The sequence below is a fragment of the Choloepus didactylus genome (assembly GCF_015220235.1).
Source record: "Choloepus didactylus isolate mChoDid1 chromosome 11 unlocalized genomic scaffold, mChoDid1.pri SUPER_11_unloc2, whole genome shotgun sequence".
In the NCBI taxonomy this organism is placed as follows: Eukaryota; Metazoa; Chordata; class Mammalia; order Pilosa; family Megalonychidae; genus Choloepus; species Choloepus didactylus.
In genome coordinates, this window is record NW_023637579.1 from 1,436,648 (window position 1) to 1,452,378 (window position 15,731).

At 37.3% G+C, this 15,731-nt stretch overlaps 1 pseudogene; it reads right to left on the reverse strand.

Moving 5' to 3' along the window:
• Positions 1 to 2,011: 2,011 nt before the first annotated feature.
• On the reverse strand, positions 2,012 to 4,672 carry LOC119524512 (annotated as a pseudogene).
• Between the last annotated feature and the right edge of the window lie 11,059 nt (positions 4,673 to 15,731).

A 15,731-nucleotide genomic window follows, 5' to 3' on the forward strand; every position in this document is an offset into this window, starting at 1 on the left:
ATTTGTGAATTTTCCAGTTCTTTTTAATGTTTTAAAATTTGACATGCTTACAGGACAGGTTTGCCTCTTAGTTTAATTTTTCTACCTCTGTGATTGGTTTCTAGTTTCATTTCATTGTGATTAGAGACTGTAGTTCGTATGATTTATGTATATTTTTAATTTATTGACACTTGATTTTTGGTCAAACATGGACCATCCTGGAGGAAGACCCACGTGCACTAGAGAAGAATGTGTACTATGATGCTGTTGGGTATAGTGTTCTTTCTAAGTATCTGTTAGGGTTGGTCAGTTTATATTATCTTTCCAGACTTCTATTTCCTTATTGCTCTTCTTTCTGAAAGTAGTGTATTGAGATCTCCTACTCTTAATGTTTACTCATTTCTCTCTTCAAATCTCCCAATATTTGATTCATAATCTGGGGGTCCTGCACTTAAAGTGCATACATACATATAATTGTTAAGTCTTCTTGTTGAATTAACCCCTTTATTGTATTTAGTAATGTTCTTTATTCCTCATAACAGGCTTTTTTTCTCTTTAAGCCTTTTTATATTTACAGATTTTTTCTGGTAAGGAGATAGACCAAAGGAAAGCAACTTAACTGGCAATGAGGTATGTATATACTCTACCAAAATACTCCTTATTTTAATGGTTTTTGACTTTATTTACATATGAAGTATCAATGCATATCTTTGGTTCAATTATAGTATTAGCCATACTACATGAAATAAAAAATGAAATAGTGCTTGCATACAAAATTGTCATTTGTAAAGGAATCTGATTTCAGATTAAAAGAACTAATTTCTTTGCTGAAGGTGTTTAAAAGAAGAATCACAATTTATCATGACCAAGACACCTGCGCTACATTTTCCATTCCTCATAGCATCTTTATTTCAGTAATTCAGTTATGTCAGTTCTTAGCATGAGAATAGTGTTAACAAAATTTTCATATGTATTATCACATCCTAAACAAGTTCTAAAATTTAAATTGTAAACATTCTTAGCATATGTAGAAGTATATCAAATGATGTATTAAGTTTTGCTAACTGATCAAATTTGGAAGAGAATATAAATGAGAAACTCAATTCTAAATTGTGTAGTGAGCATCATTTATTAATTGCATTTCTACAATGTTAATTAAAGTACGAGGCAAACCTGTCCTGTAAGCATGTCAAATTTTAAAACATTAAAAAGAAACAAATTTGTTAACCAAAGGATGTCCTGCAATAAAGAACATTAGATTTTTAAAATCTATTATGATACAAAAATGTAAAGGGTAATAGCATTTTTGTTGACAAAGTAGGAGGTAGCATGCATGCAATACTTTATTGTCTGAGAAATGTTACTGGGGCAAAGAATATTTCCTTACCACAAATAATTTCCAGGACTATGTACATATTTCTTTTAGAAATATTTGTTTAAACAAATCCTCTTTTTAGTATTAAAAAAAAGTTTCATGTGATTTAAAAACAAAAATACCTACACATCTAGATAGATAGTACTCCTTGCCCTATTTGAGTGAACAGTCCCAAACTATGAAGTACATGATATTTAAGGCCCTAAATTGAGTAAATTTAGTTAGGACTTCCTGGTATTATACAAAACACTAAATACATACAGATACAATATCTCATTTTTCTCTGCAAGTCTTGGGAATAAACAGAGCCTTGATTCTGATAACACTGCAGAAAACATAATTTTCCAATTGTCTGTCTGTAAGCACCCATGTGCAACAGTTTATAAATGGCTGCTTACATGTAACGATCTTTTGAGTGAACAGTTAACCAACAAAATTTAGTAAACCTTAAAAACACATCTTCTACCATATATAAAACACATAGACTACTTACTGTTTTAAGTACTCAGTTTGCTCTGATGTCACTATAATTCAATTTCTCCCCATTTTCCTGCTTTAGTATTTATAAATGGATAATTTAATGTGGCTTTAAAAAAAAGACAAAGAAATTCAAGTTTACATCCAATTCAAATTTGCTATTTGAAAGGTTTCCTTGTTCTATGAAGCTGCTTCTGCCATTAGTAGAGAAAATGAAGTCTTTGTAATGGAGGCCAGCTTTTAAGTTAGTGACATGACTTCCACCATGCCAGCTCCATTCCACGGAAGATTAGCGTTTACAACATGTTGCTTTATGTGCTTAATCCAATCTTCCTGAACAGACAATGGTCCTCAAAAGACTAGGCCACAAAACTTGCATTGGAGAATGTAAACCTTATCAGCATCATAAGGTAATGTTAGCATTTTCTTCTTGCTTCCAGATCTTGACCTTGATTTCTTTTGCTTACAATCTAAGGCTGTCAAACTCTATTCTCTTATCTCCAACTCCCGAGTATTTTCTATCCTCATAAACAGTTTTAATCTGATAATAGTATAACTACTCCATCTCTCTTTTTGTTGCTGTTTGCATGTTATATTTTTCTGCCACCTTTCACCTTTGACCTACTTGTGCCTTTCGATTTAAGGTGTCTTGTAAATACCATTTACTTAGGTCATGCTTTTTCTTCCATTTTGCCAATCTCTGCCTTTTGACTGGCACATTTAATCCATATACATTGAAAGTAACTACTGATAATGCAGAACCTTAAACTGCCATTTTGCTGTTTGCTGTTTGTAAGTCATATGTTTTCCCCCTCAATTCTTTCCTTAATGTCTTCTTTCGTATTTATTTGATTTTTTGTTTTGTGCCATTTGGAGCCTGTTCCAGTTTGCTAATACTGCCAGAATGCAAAACACAAGAAATGGATAGGCTTTTATGAAGGGGGTTTATTTGGCTACAAAGTTACAGTCTTAAGGCCATAAAGTATCCAAGGTAAAGGGGTACCTTCACTGAAGGATGGCCAATGTTGTCCAGAAAACCTCTGTTAGCTGTAAAAGCATGCGGCTGGCATCTGCTCCAGAGTTCTGGTTTCAAAATGGCTTTCTCCCAGGATGTTCCTCTCTAGGCTGCAGCTCCTCAAAAATGTCACTCTTAGTTGTTCTTGGGGGTGTTTGTCCCCTCTTAGCTTCTCCAGAGCAAAAGTCTGCTTTCAAAGGCTGTCTCCAAAATGTCTGTGTAATCTGCAGCTCCTCTCTCAACTCTTGTGCATTCTTCAAGTTGTCCCTCTTGGCAGAAGCATTCTCCAAAATGTCTGCATCTGCTTTCAATGATCATCTTCAAAATGTCGGTCTAAGCTACAGCAGTGAGCTCCTTCTGTCTGAGCTTATATAGTGCTCCAGTAAACTAATCAAGGCCCATGCTGAATGAGCGGGGCCACACCACCATGGAAATTATCCAATCAGAGTTATCACCTACAGTTGTGTGGTCTCATCTCCATGGAACAATCAAAGAATTGCAGATCTCATCAACACTAATATGTCTGCCCACACAAGACTGCACCAAAGATAATGGTGTTTTGGGGGACATAATGCATTCAAACTGGCACAGAGTTCTTTCATTGTTTTTCTGTATATATTTGTCATGTATTTTCTTGTGATTTCCAGCAGGCTATATTTAGTATATATCTGTAACAAAAATGTTTGATATGATACAAACTTCATTTTAATAGCACACACACATACACTGTTACTATACCCCTTTCTCCCCTACCTTTTTGTTTCAGTTTTTACAAATTACGTCTTTACATGCTGTATATCTGAAACCAAAAATTTATCATTAATTTTACACATTTAATTATAGATAGGGCCTGAAAGAAGCAGAGTAATGTTGCAAAAATTCTATTCAGTAGTTGTGGTGTTTTTTGTTAAGTGCCAATTTACTGAGGTGTATTCACACAACATATAATCCATCCAAAGTATACAATCAGTGGCTTACAGTATCAACATGTAATTGTACACTCATCACCACAATCAATTTTAGGACATTTTCATTACTCCAAAGTAAAGAAAAAAAATTAAAAAGAACACCCAAATCACTCTATGTCCCTTATCCCCCCACAATGAATATTGCTACCATAAGCACCGATGGGTAAATGCCTGTTCATGTCCCTGCTTTCAGTTCTTCCCAGCATGTACCAAATAATGGGTTTGCAGGATCATATGGCAACCCTGTACTGAGACTCCTATGGAACCACCACGTTGCCCTCCAGAGGGGCTTCACCATTCTACTTCCCTACCAACAGTGAATAGATATCTCTCTCTCCACATCTTCTCCAGCACTTGTAGCATTTATTCACACACTATGCAACCTATCCTAAGTGATAAAGAGCTCCTGGTATAATCACATGATTATGCTTTCACCATGGTACTCTATATGAGAACATTTTAATTTCTACTGCAAAGAAAGAAGAGGGGAAAAAGGGAGAAAAAAAAAGAATCCATACCTGTCCCATATATTCCCTGTGTTGACATTAGCTTTGGTTTATTGCCTTTGTTATAATTAATGGAAGAATATTACAATATTATTGTTAACTGTAGACCCTAGTTTCCATTGATTGTATTTTTCCCATATAGCGTCCCATTTTCAACACCTGGCAATGTTGACATTTACTTGTTCTCCCTCATGTAAAAACTTTTTGCATTTCTATGTTTAATCACCATGATTGTCCACTTTAGTTTTTGTTAAGTTTTACAGTCCCAGTTTTAGCCTCTGTCTATCCTTCTGCTGTCATACATGCCCCTAGCATTCCTCCTTCAACCATACTCACACTCAGCTTTGTTCATTATACGTGCAATATTGTACTGTCACTACCTAGTATTGTGCTATCCATTTCTGGGGCTTTAGAACACTATACTCCTTCAGCATCAAATGCCCAATCACTATCCTCCTTCTACTTCCTGATAACCTGTGTTCTTAATTTGAATCCTCAGAGTTTACTCATTATACCTAGTTCATATCAGTGGGACAATGAAGTATTTGTCCTTTTGTTTCTGGCTAATTTCACTCAACATAATGTCCTCAAAGTTCATACATATTATTGCAAGCATCATGACTTTATTGTGTTTACAGCTGTGGAATATTCCACTGTATGTATATGCCACAGTTTGTGTATCCACGCATCCAATGATGCACATTTGGGCTTTTTTCATCTCTTGGCAATCGTGAATAATGCCACTATAAACATCAGTTTACAAATATCTGTTCATGCCCTAGCTTTCGGTTCCTCCAAGTGTATACCTAGTAATGGGATTGCTGGATCATAAGACAAATCTATACTTAGCTTCCTGAGGAAGTCCCAAACTGCCTTCCAGAGCAGTTGCACCATTATATATTCTGAAGTGGTGGCGTTTTAACCTACCCATATGATTAGAGTTTTTCCTTTCTTTCTTCTGTTTTAAACCACTGTTTAGTGTACTTTCCTTTTAGTCTGAAAAGCTCCCTTTAGCACTGCTTGTAGGGCAGTTCTTATGGTGATGAACACTCTTAGCTTTTTTTTTTTAATTCATTTTTATTCAGATATGTGCACATACCATGCAGTCATACAAAACAAAGCGTACGTTCAGTTGTTTACAGTACCATTATATAGTTGCGCACTCATCACCAAAATTAATTTTTGACATTTTCATTACCACACGCGCAAAAAATAATGAGAATAAAAATTAAAGTGAAAAAGAACAATTAAAGTAAAAAAGAACACTGTATGCCTTTTTTTTTCTTCCCCCATTTTTCTACTCATCCATCCATAAACTAGACAAATGGGTGTGTGGTCCATATGGCTTTCCCAATCACATTGTCACCCCTCATAAGCTGCATTTTTATACAATTGTCTTCAAGATTCATGGGTTCTGGGTTGTAGTTTGATAGTTTCAGGTATTTACTGCTAGCTACTCCAATTCACTAGAACATAAAAAGGTTGTCTGTATTGTGTGTTAGAGTGCCCACCACAGTGACCTCTTGGGTCCTTTTGGAATCTCTCTGCTACTGAAGCTTATTTCCTTTCATGTTCCCCTTTTGGTCAAGAAGTTGTTCCCATCCCATGATGCCAGGTCTACATTCCTCCCTGGGAGTCATATTCCACATTGCAAGGGAGATTTACTCCCCTGGGTGTCAGATCCCATGTAGGGGGGAGGGCAGTGATTTCACCTGTCAAGTTGACTTAGCTAGAGAGATAGGGCCACATCTGAGCAACAAAGGCATTCTGGAGGAGGCTCTTAGGCACAAGTATAGACAGGCCTATCCTCTTCTTTGCAGCAACAGTCTTCCCAATGGCAAGTCCTGTGGTAGAGGGCTCAGCCCATCAAACCACCAGTCCCCTATGTCTATGAGCACATCAGCAACCATCAAGGTGGGGAAGCCCAACACCCCTGCATTCTCCACCAGCTGCTCAAGGGGGCTCTGCATATTTTTTCATTGTTAATTTTTTTTTATCTCTTATAGTGCCTTTTTTTTAAAATAAATTTTATTTTGAAATAAATTCAAACTTACAGGAACAGTTGCAAAAATAGTACAAACCCCATACATAGAACTCCAGCATACCCCGACCCCCCTCCCCTGATACCCCGATCCACCACCTTTAACATCCTGTCACACCACCATTTCTTTCTTTCCCTCCTTCTCTCTCTCCCACCCTCCCTTCCTCCCTATCATCCATCATCTATTGCTCTGTCCTCTGAACATATGAGAGCTAGCTGCACACACCCTTGAACAAACACTATAATTCACATATACAATTCCCATGAACAAGAACATTCTTTTATGCAATCCCATTAAGCGCAGCTAAGAAATACAAGAGATCCAACATTGATACAAAGCTTACATTCTATATTTCCTTTTTTTTTCTTATGTCCCATCTGTGTCCCTTTGAGCCTCCTGTCCTCCATCCTCAGATCCCATCCAGGATCATCCTTGGCATTTAATTGTCATCTATTTAGACTGACTTTTTTTTCAATTGTGGAAACATATATATAGCCTAAATCTTCCTATTCCACCCCCCCCCCAGCATTCCATTAGTGGGATTAATCACATTTAGAATGTTGCAATGCTATCACCTTCCCACCATCCATTTCTAGAAGTTTTCCTTCAACCCAAAGAGAAACCCTACACTTATTTCTTAACTCCCCATTGCCCCTTCCCCCACTTCTTGTAACCCCTACTCTACTTTTCATCTCTATGGTCATATTCTCTGATAATTTATTTGTGTTTACTGTGGGGCTTAAATTTAACATCTTAAATCTATAACAATCTTCTTTTTCTTTGATACCAACTTAACTTCAACATGACGCATTGTCCTAGTTTGCTAATGCTGCAGAATGCAAAACACCAGAGATGGATTGGCTTTTATAAAAAGGGGGTTTATTTGGCTACACAGCTACAGTCTTAAGGCCATAAAGTGTCCAAGGTAACACATCAGTAATCGGGTACCTTCACTGGAGGATGGCCAATGGCGTCCGGAAAACCTCTGTTAGCTGGGAAGGCATGTGGCTGGCGTCTGCTCCAAAGTTCTGGTTTCAAAATGGCTTTCTCCCAGGACGTTTCCTCTCTAGCAAGCTTGCTCCTCTTCAAAATGTCACTCACAGCTGCACTGAGTTCCTTCTCTTTGAGCCAGCTCATTTATATGGCTCCACTGATCAAGGCCCACCCTGCATGGGTGGGGCCACACCTCCATGGAAATATCCCATCAGTTATCATCTACAGTTGGGTGGGGTGCATCTCCATGCAAACAACCTAATCCAAACATTCCAACTTAATCCCCACTATTCTGTCTGCCCCACAAGATTGCATCAAAGAATATGGCTTTTTCTGGGGGACATAATACATTCAAACCGGCACACTCCACCCCCTGGACCCCAGAAAAACATATTCTTTCCAAATACAAAATACATTCATCTCACAATACCACAGAAACTTAGATCATTTCAGGAACAATAGTTAAGTACAAAATCCCTTCAAAATCAAATATAGGCGTGGTCAGTCCTAAAGCATACTTTTCCTTTAGCTTTGGATCTGTGGACTTAGAACAAGTTATATGCTTCCAATATACAAAGGAGGTACATTCATAGGATAAACATTCCCATTGTCATAAGGACAAAGAGTAAGGAAAACAGGGTTAACAGGACCAAAATAGTTCCTAAAACCCGCAGGACAAACTCCATTAGATTTCAAAGTCTGAGAGTCATTTACAGAAAAACGTTGCATCCTCGGGGCTTGAGAGTGCAGGAGTCTAACCCTTCCTAAGGGCCTTTCTGGCAGCTGTTTCCTCTCCAAATGCTTAGGTGAGTGCTCCAACATAGCCACACATTGGGGAGACCACCTTCTCGGCCCCACCCCCCCTCAAACATCGGGGCAGCTCCCAGATTCCCTTCCATCTCTGGGGCACACGCTCAACCCCTTCAGAACAGTGTGGAGAAGACAGACAAGGAACAAACTGAAGGAAAAATTTCTTCAAAGACAGAGCCATGGAGGTTGAGGTCTGGAGTCAAGAGGCCTTGGGCTGGGAGAGTGGAGCAGTCCACACACACTATTTACTTCCTACCTGATATAAAATACACAAACTCTAATGACAAAAAAAAAGTACAATAGAAGTTTCTCAAAGAAAACTTTAGGTATGGTTGTTGGCTCATAGAAGTGTCTGGAATCTGATAGAAGACTGGATATTTTTAGAGAATTGGAAGCATTGCCAAAGAAACATGAGCCTGGTCTAAAAAGCCTGGGACCCATCTCCAGTACAAGGCAGGAAGTGGTCTGGGAAAGTTTGGTATCCCAATGGAATGGAAGGGATTATCCCCAACACCCACTTTGGATGTGACCAAGTAAGATAGAAAATGACCTCCCAGAAAGTGGGCCAAAGAGCTCTGAGAACTGACTGCCTCATACTCCATAGGAAAGGGCCCTGGAAGTCATAATTTTATCCATGGGCCTGATTCCTGGTTCATAGTTGTTTGAACCAGGTTTGGGCTGTTGTCCTAAATTTTCCTAATCAGATTCTCTCTCTCTCATAAATTTGAGACTGGGACAGACGTTATTTTCAATATGAAATATTTGCTTGTTCAGAGGGATATTTGTAGGGGTGGAAATCTGTCAGCCATCAAGTGTGTAGAGAATTCTATAAACAAAGCTGGTATTTTCTGTAGAAAAAAGAAAAGGTGCTTCTTATGCAAATAAACAGAGATTAGAAACTGTATCTGTGGTTTATTATAAGAGAGAAAGAAATATTCTGCCAGGATCCCTGAGAGCTTTCTAATTCCCAGGATTCAAGTCCTTTGGACAGCAAGCTGCATTTCTGTGTGCCCCAGGAGACACACCCTTTTATCAAGGTAGTCCATTTTCCTTTCTTGTTTAAGTTAGATTGAACTGGTTTCTGTTTCTTAAAGCCACAAGAACCTTCACTGAGTATGTTCCCATATTTTACTACTGAGAAATAAAAAGTGGTAACATCTCTGATGCACAGGCAAACCACTCCCCAGAGGTTCACTAGCACAGTCCAGAGCTGGTCCATGTCCCCAGTACAGATCCCTGATCCCAGTTCTGGAGGAAGCAGAGGAACCCTTGTGGACGTAATGGGAGCATATATGCCTGTCCCAATCTCTCTCATAGTGCCCTGAGGGACTGAACCAGGACACCTGTCAGAGGATCAACATGAAAGGAACTTCCCCACATGTAGAAAACAGCTTAGAGAGCACTCCTGCCAAATGCTCTGGGAGAGCAGTTAGGTCGTGGCTGCCTCAGGCAAGGAATTGCTGGCTGTGGGACATAGAGTGCAGTGCCAAGTAGCATGAGGAAACTGTTTCCCAGGGAAGAGGGGACATTCATATCCCTGTGAATGAGGGAATTCCTGCAGCCACAACTTCATACCCAAAACAAAACTCACGCACAGAAGGGACCAGGGAGGCCCCTAGGTTTTGTCTTCATGTTTTTCTCTAAGCTGATTGTCTGGATAAAAACCAAAGGACAGCACTGGTAGAATTCAATCTGCAAAGACTCAGAAAGATGTTTTCTTTTTCCTTTCCTTTTTGTTGTTCCTGGCTTTCAAGGCAACCTCTGCTATAAAACTAGCTGGCTACTAGCTTAAGGATAACACCACAGAAAATCTAAATACCAATAACAGCAGAGTAAAATAACAAAATGTCCAGGTTTCAACAAAAGATAGCAAAATATAAAAAGAAGCATGAGGGGTTGGCCCATATAAAGGAAAAGTTTATAGCAATAGAAACAGTCAATGAGGAGAACTTGCCCTGAAACACACCAGAGAAGGAATTTAATAGTTTAAAAAAAGGTCATACATAGGCTCAAAAAACAAAAGAAAGTTATTGACAGAGGACTAAAGGAAATCTTGAAAATGATAGATGATCACAAAGGGACTATCATTACAGAGATGGAAATTATTAAAAGGAAAAAAATTGAACCAGAGACCACAGCAACAGAAATAAAAAAAATCCTTGGAGGGATTAAACAGCAGATTGGAGCTAGGAAAAGAAAGAACCAGAGAATTTGAAGATAAAATAATTGACATCATTCAGTCTGAGGAGTAAAAAGAAGACTGAAGAACAGTGAACAGAGCCTGAGGAAACTGTGGGCCACTGCTACACACACACACACACACACACACACACACACACACACACACACACACACACACACTGTGGGAGTCCAAGAAGGAAAAAGATGTGGAGAGAATGTTTAAAGAAAATGGCTGAAAACTTCCTAAATTTAACAAAAGACATTCATATACATAGCCAAGATACATAATGAACCCCAAACAAGATAAAGGAAAAAGACTCACAGTGTGGCACATTAGAATCAAACTGTCAATTGAAAATGATAAAGAAATAATTCTGTAAACTTCAAGAGAGAAGCAATTTGTCAAGGGAGTGTAAATAATATTGTGTTGATTTCTCATAGAAACACTGGAGGCAGAAAATCAGTGAGATGATATATTTAAAGTGGTGAAAGCAAAAAAAAAAAATGCTAACCAAGAACTTTATATCTGGCAAAACTCTTTCAAAAGTGAGGGAAAGATCAGGAAATTTCTAGATAAAAAGCTAAGGATGTTCATTACCACTCAACCAATCCCTACAAGAGATTTTATAGGGAATTCTGTAGGCAGAGAGTAGAGAACAATAGTTGCATAAAGAAATAAAAACTCCAGTAAGAGTAATGACTTGGGTAAACATAAATTCCAATTCTGTTGTATTTTTAGTTTGCAACTCCAGGTTGTTTTTTTTTACAGGTCCTAAAAGGCAAATGCATGACATGTAGTGAAAAGTCAGTGGTTTTGAGCTTTATAATATACAAACATGTAATTTATGACAACTATGTAAAATGGGACAGAGGGTTGTAGGAACACAGTTTGTGTAGAATTGGAATTACTTTGTTGTCAAAGGAAATGAGAGTTGAATAGATTTAGGAGTTTAAATTTAAGCCCCATTATAACTGCGAAGGAAAAACTGAGAACATGCAAGCTCATGGAAACAAATTAGAATATAGGATTCCAGGGGTGTAAGAAAGAAGGAATGGAGATTTTATGCATAATGGGTGTGGTGTTTCTGTTTGGAGAGAGAGGAAAGGTTTAGGAGTGGAGGGTGGTGAGAGTCTTGCAACATTGTGAATGTGATCAATCCTTCTGAATGATATGCTTGGGAGTGGTGAAAATGGGAAAGTTTATATTGCCTTTATGATTCCACAATTAAAAGGAAAACAGAAAGAAGAAAGAGAAACTAAAGAGACAAATGACAGGACTTGTTAAAGGAGGAGAAAGGCTCAAAAGTACATAATTAGGACATATGAATAAATTGAAGTTTAGACTGTAAACGTTATTTCAATGTTAATTTGATGAACTCAACAAATGCACATAAGGTGGTCACATAACTAAGTTTCCTTTCTGTTAGGAAATGTACATGGCATTATCAAGTGTCCAAGGAGCATGTTGTATACAACCTACATTCAAATGTTCAGAATATTGATAGATGGATGGATAGATACATGATGATCAATAGATAGACAGGTAGAATGACATGGCCAATTTGGCAAAGTGTTAGGGTTAGTGGATGTGGGTATGTGGTGAGATGAGAAGATTGACATTCTTTGTAAGGGTTTGTAATATTTTTGCAACTGTATTGTAAGTTTGAAATTATTTCAAACAAAAAACTTTAGAAAATGTTACAGCAGACAATACTAGGTGGAGAATGGAAACAAGACTCTCATGAACTGTTGGTGGGTTTATGAATTGGTACAAACTACATTATCTACTAAAACAAAAATATATGTACACCTAAAAGACAGCAGTTCCATTTATAAGTTTATATTGAAAAGAAAAGCACATGAATGTTCATCACAAACCTGAATAAGAATGTTTAGAGCAGCACCATTCTCTTTTTTTTTTTTTACTTTTTTTCTTGCAACACCACCCTTCACAGAAAATTAATAACTGTACTACTAAGAATAAATTTTTCTAGCATCAGTATATTATTTCCTTCATTTCTTAAATAATAAAACATACTGAGATTTTTTACCTTTATTTTTCATATTTCAGAATCTTTCTGACTTCATTTATCTTGTTTCTTTGTCCCTTCCTCCCTTCCCCCACCCACTCATAACCTGTAGTCTGCTTTCTGTCATTGCAGCATTATAGTTAACATCCAAAAGGTGGGAATTACTCAAATTCCTAGTCACAGTAAAATGAATAAGCATATGTGTTATAGTCTCACACTGGGTTACTTTATAGAATTTGGGATAACTAGGTAAACAATATAGATGAATCTCATGAAAATTTTGAAGAAAGGACACAAAATATTTAATACCACATGAATGTAAGTAAAGTTCAGAATAAAGCACAACTCATCCATGCAGTTCAAAGACAATGTTAGCTGTCATGTGGAGAAAATGACCTGAGAGGAGCTGGAGGGATTTGGGGTAGCTGGCAATGGTGAGTCTTGATCTGAATGACTAGGGGAGTTAAATTTGTGAAAAGTCCTTAAGCTGTACACAGATGGTTTACTTACTTTTCTGTATCTTTATTATACTTCAAAGACCATTTTAAAAATCATATTGGAATTACTCATTTCCTTTCTGTGAGATATTGTTGCCAAAGTCAATCTCCTGGCCCTCTTCACTCCTGGTGAATAAAAGGAACATGAAGCGCAATGGATTGTTGGCTAAAAGAAGGCTTTCATTTTCAACCCACAGCTTCTCTCCTTACATTTAAAGATAGTAAAAAGCATATATCACTGAGATCTCAGCCTTGTGGAAGAATGAAACCTACTCCAAAGAAACTGGACAAAACTGTAAATAAATGAAAATATTATGTGTGTTCTTTCTCTCTGCTTCATAGATGCTAATAATGTACCTTACTGTACTTTAAGCAAGAAAGCATTATGTATATAACCATGATGCCACTTAAACTGTGGCACCATTTTGAGAGCAATCATGCAGAATTTGTAGAAAAAATAATTGGATATTTTCACTGTAGATAATCATGTGTTCCTTCAAAACCATATATTATTACAGGCTTTCATACTAGAAATGAAAAAGGTACTAAAGCATTCTAGGTTTTAATTTCTAATAAGTAAATATAGATAGCTATAACCCACACAAACACAAACAGTTCTTTGAGATCTCAATATTTTTGTTAAAAGTGTAGAGGGTTTTAGACACCAAAAAAATGAAGAGAAACCACTGTGGAGGATCCACAGCCTGGATAGGTCCATTTCTTGTGATGATCTCACAAGGAGCCATTGTTATGGAACTGCAAACCCCTTTGTGTATCCCTGGATCTTAGGTTCTTGGCCCCTGAACCCAGGAAGCTGTTTTTGGTGACCTGTGGGACTTGGACTAACCTTAGCTTTTTATATCTTGTTCTTGTGGATTCTTTATTTTTTTCCTTACTCATTTTTCTTATTTTCTTTCATTTATTCTTTTCCTTTTTTATTTTTTATTTACTCATTTTTCCTCAGGTTTTATTTTTCCTTTTTTTTTTTTTTAATTCTTTTTTCTGCTTTTTGCTTTTTTATTTTCTGTTGCTCATTTTTTTAACAATCTTCTTTAACTCCTGTTTACTTTTAAGTTTCTTTTTTATTTATTTTATTTTGTTCATTTCTCCCCTTCAATTTGATTTCATTGTTTTTTAGATCATTCCACCTGGTAGACTTCAGAAGAGTTGTGTTTTTGGTGATTTTGGCCAATTTGTAACCACCCCTTCCCACTTAAAAAGTCTACCTAGGGACACCAGGTCTATCGCCCAGCATAAATCCACCATGCTTCAGGCTCTCTCAGCCATGGGTGCTGAGGAGGAGACCCATATTGGAAAGTATACTTTCCTGAGAACCATTGGGAATGATGGTTTTTCCATTGTGAATGATGGTTTTTCCATTGTGAAACTGGCACAACAGTTTCACTGACCAAGAAGTTGCCATAATAATCATTTCAAAAATGAATATAACTCCACCAGCCACCACATGCTCTCTGAGAAGGGGGCATATTGAAGACCTGAAACATCCCAATATAATCAAATTATTTAAAATAATTTTTAAAATGACAAACCACTCTATCTCATTTTGGAGTATGCTATGGAGGAGAACTCTGAATATATAGTGACCCATAGCCCTGTGGAAAAACAAGAAGCCTGAGCCAAATTCATACACTATCAGTGCAGTATTGCCACAAAAAGTGTGAAACCATAGGGACCTAAAGGCAGAAACCTGCTGCTGGATATTATGGGAAAATCAAAACTTGCAGATTTTGGGTTAAGCCACAAATTTACCAGTGGCAAGAAGCTGGAAACCTTGTGTGGCAGTCTCCTTTATAAAGCTCCCAAAATATTCCAAGGGCAATTCTGTGATGGATCTGCCATCAATGTCTGGAGCCCCAAAGTCATTGTCTATGAAATGGGGAATGTGGATCTACCTTTTGATTCACATGCCCTCCAGGACCTACAGAAGAATGTGCTGAGTGGGGTGTGGACTTCCACTTCCACATTCAAAACTTATACTATGAAGGTACAATAATCAAAACAGTATATACTGGCTTAAGGATTGGCATATAGGGCAAAGGAATAGAATTCATAGTCTAGACATAAACCCAAACATCTATGAAAAATTGATATTTGGAAATTGTTCCAAATCCATTCAATGGGAAATGAACAGTCTCTATAAGAATTTGTAATGGGACAACTGCATTTCCACATTCAAATGAATAAACATGGATACCCTCTTTACATCATGAAAAAAATTAACTCAAAATAGATCATTGACTAAATATAAGACTTCCACCCAGAAAACTCTTAGAGGTAAAGGTAGGATTAAATCTCATTGACCTTGTATTTAGCAATGATGTGAAATCAAAACCACAAGTAACAAAGGAAAACACAGATAAATGGACCATATTAAAGCATAAACATTTGTAATTCAAAAGGCACTTGAAAAGATGTTTGATATCATTAGTTGTTAAGGAAATACAAATCAAAACCACAATAACACATCCCTACACAAGTACTAGAATTTGTGCTCTGGAACAAAAACAGGAAAATAAGTGTTGGTGAGAATTTAAAGAAAATGGAACCCTCATATATTGCTGGTGAGAAAGCCCAGTGCCTTGTCCTAGAGTAGTCAAGTGCATGGGGGCGCATTTGATTATCTCATGGCTCAGGGCAGTATGATAAAAAGGAGGCCTGTGAAAAATCCCTCCCAATAGTGTCTTCAATGCATTACATTTACTAGAAGTGTACTGTTCATAGATTCTAAAAGGCAGAAAATCTAATTGGAGGGTGATGTTAACACTGAGATTGCATACTTGTGTAAAACCATGAAATTACTTTTGGCAACAAGGTGGACTCCTTGCATGGCAGTCTCC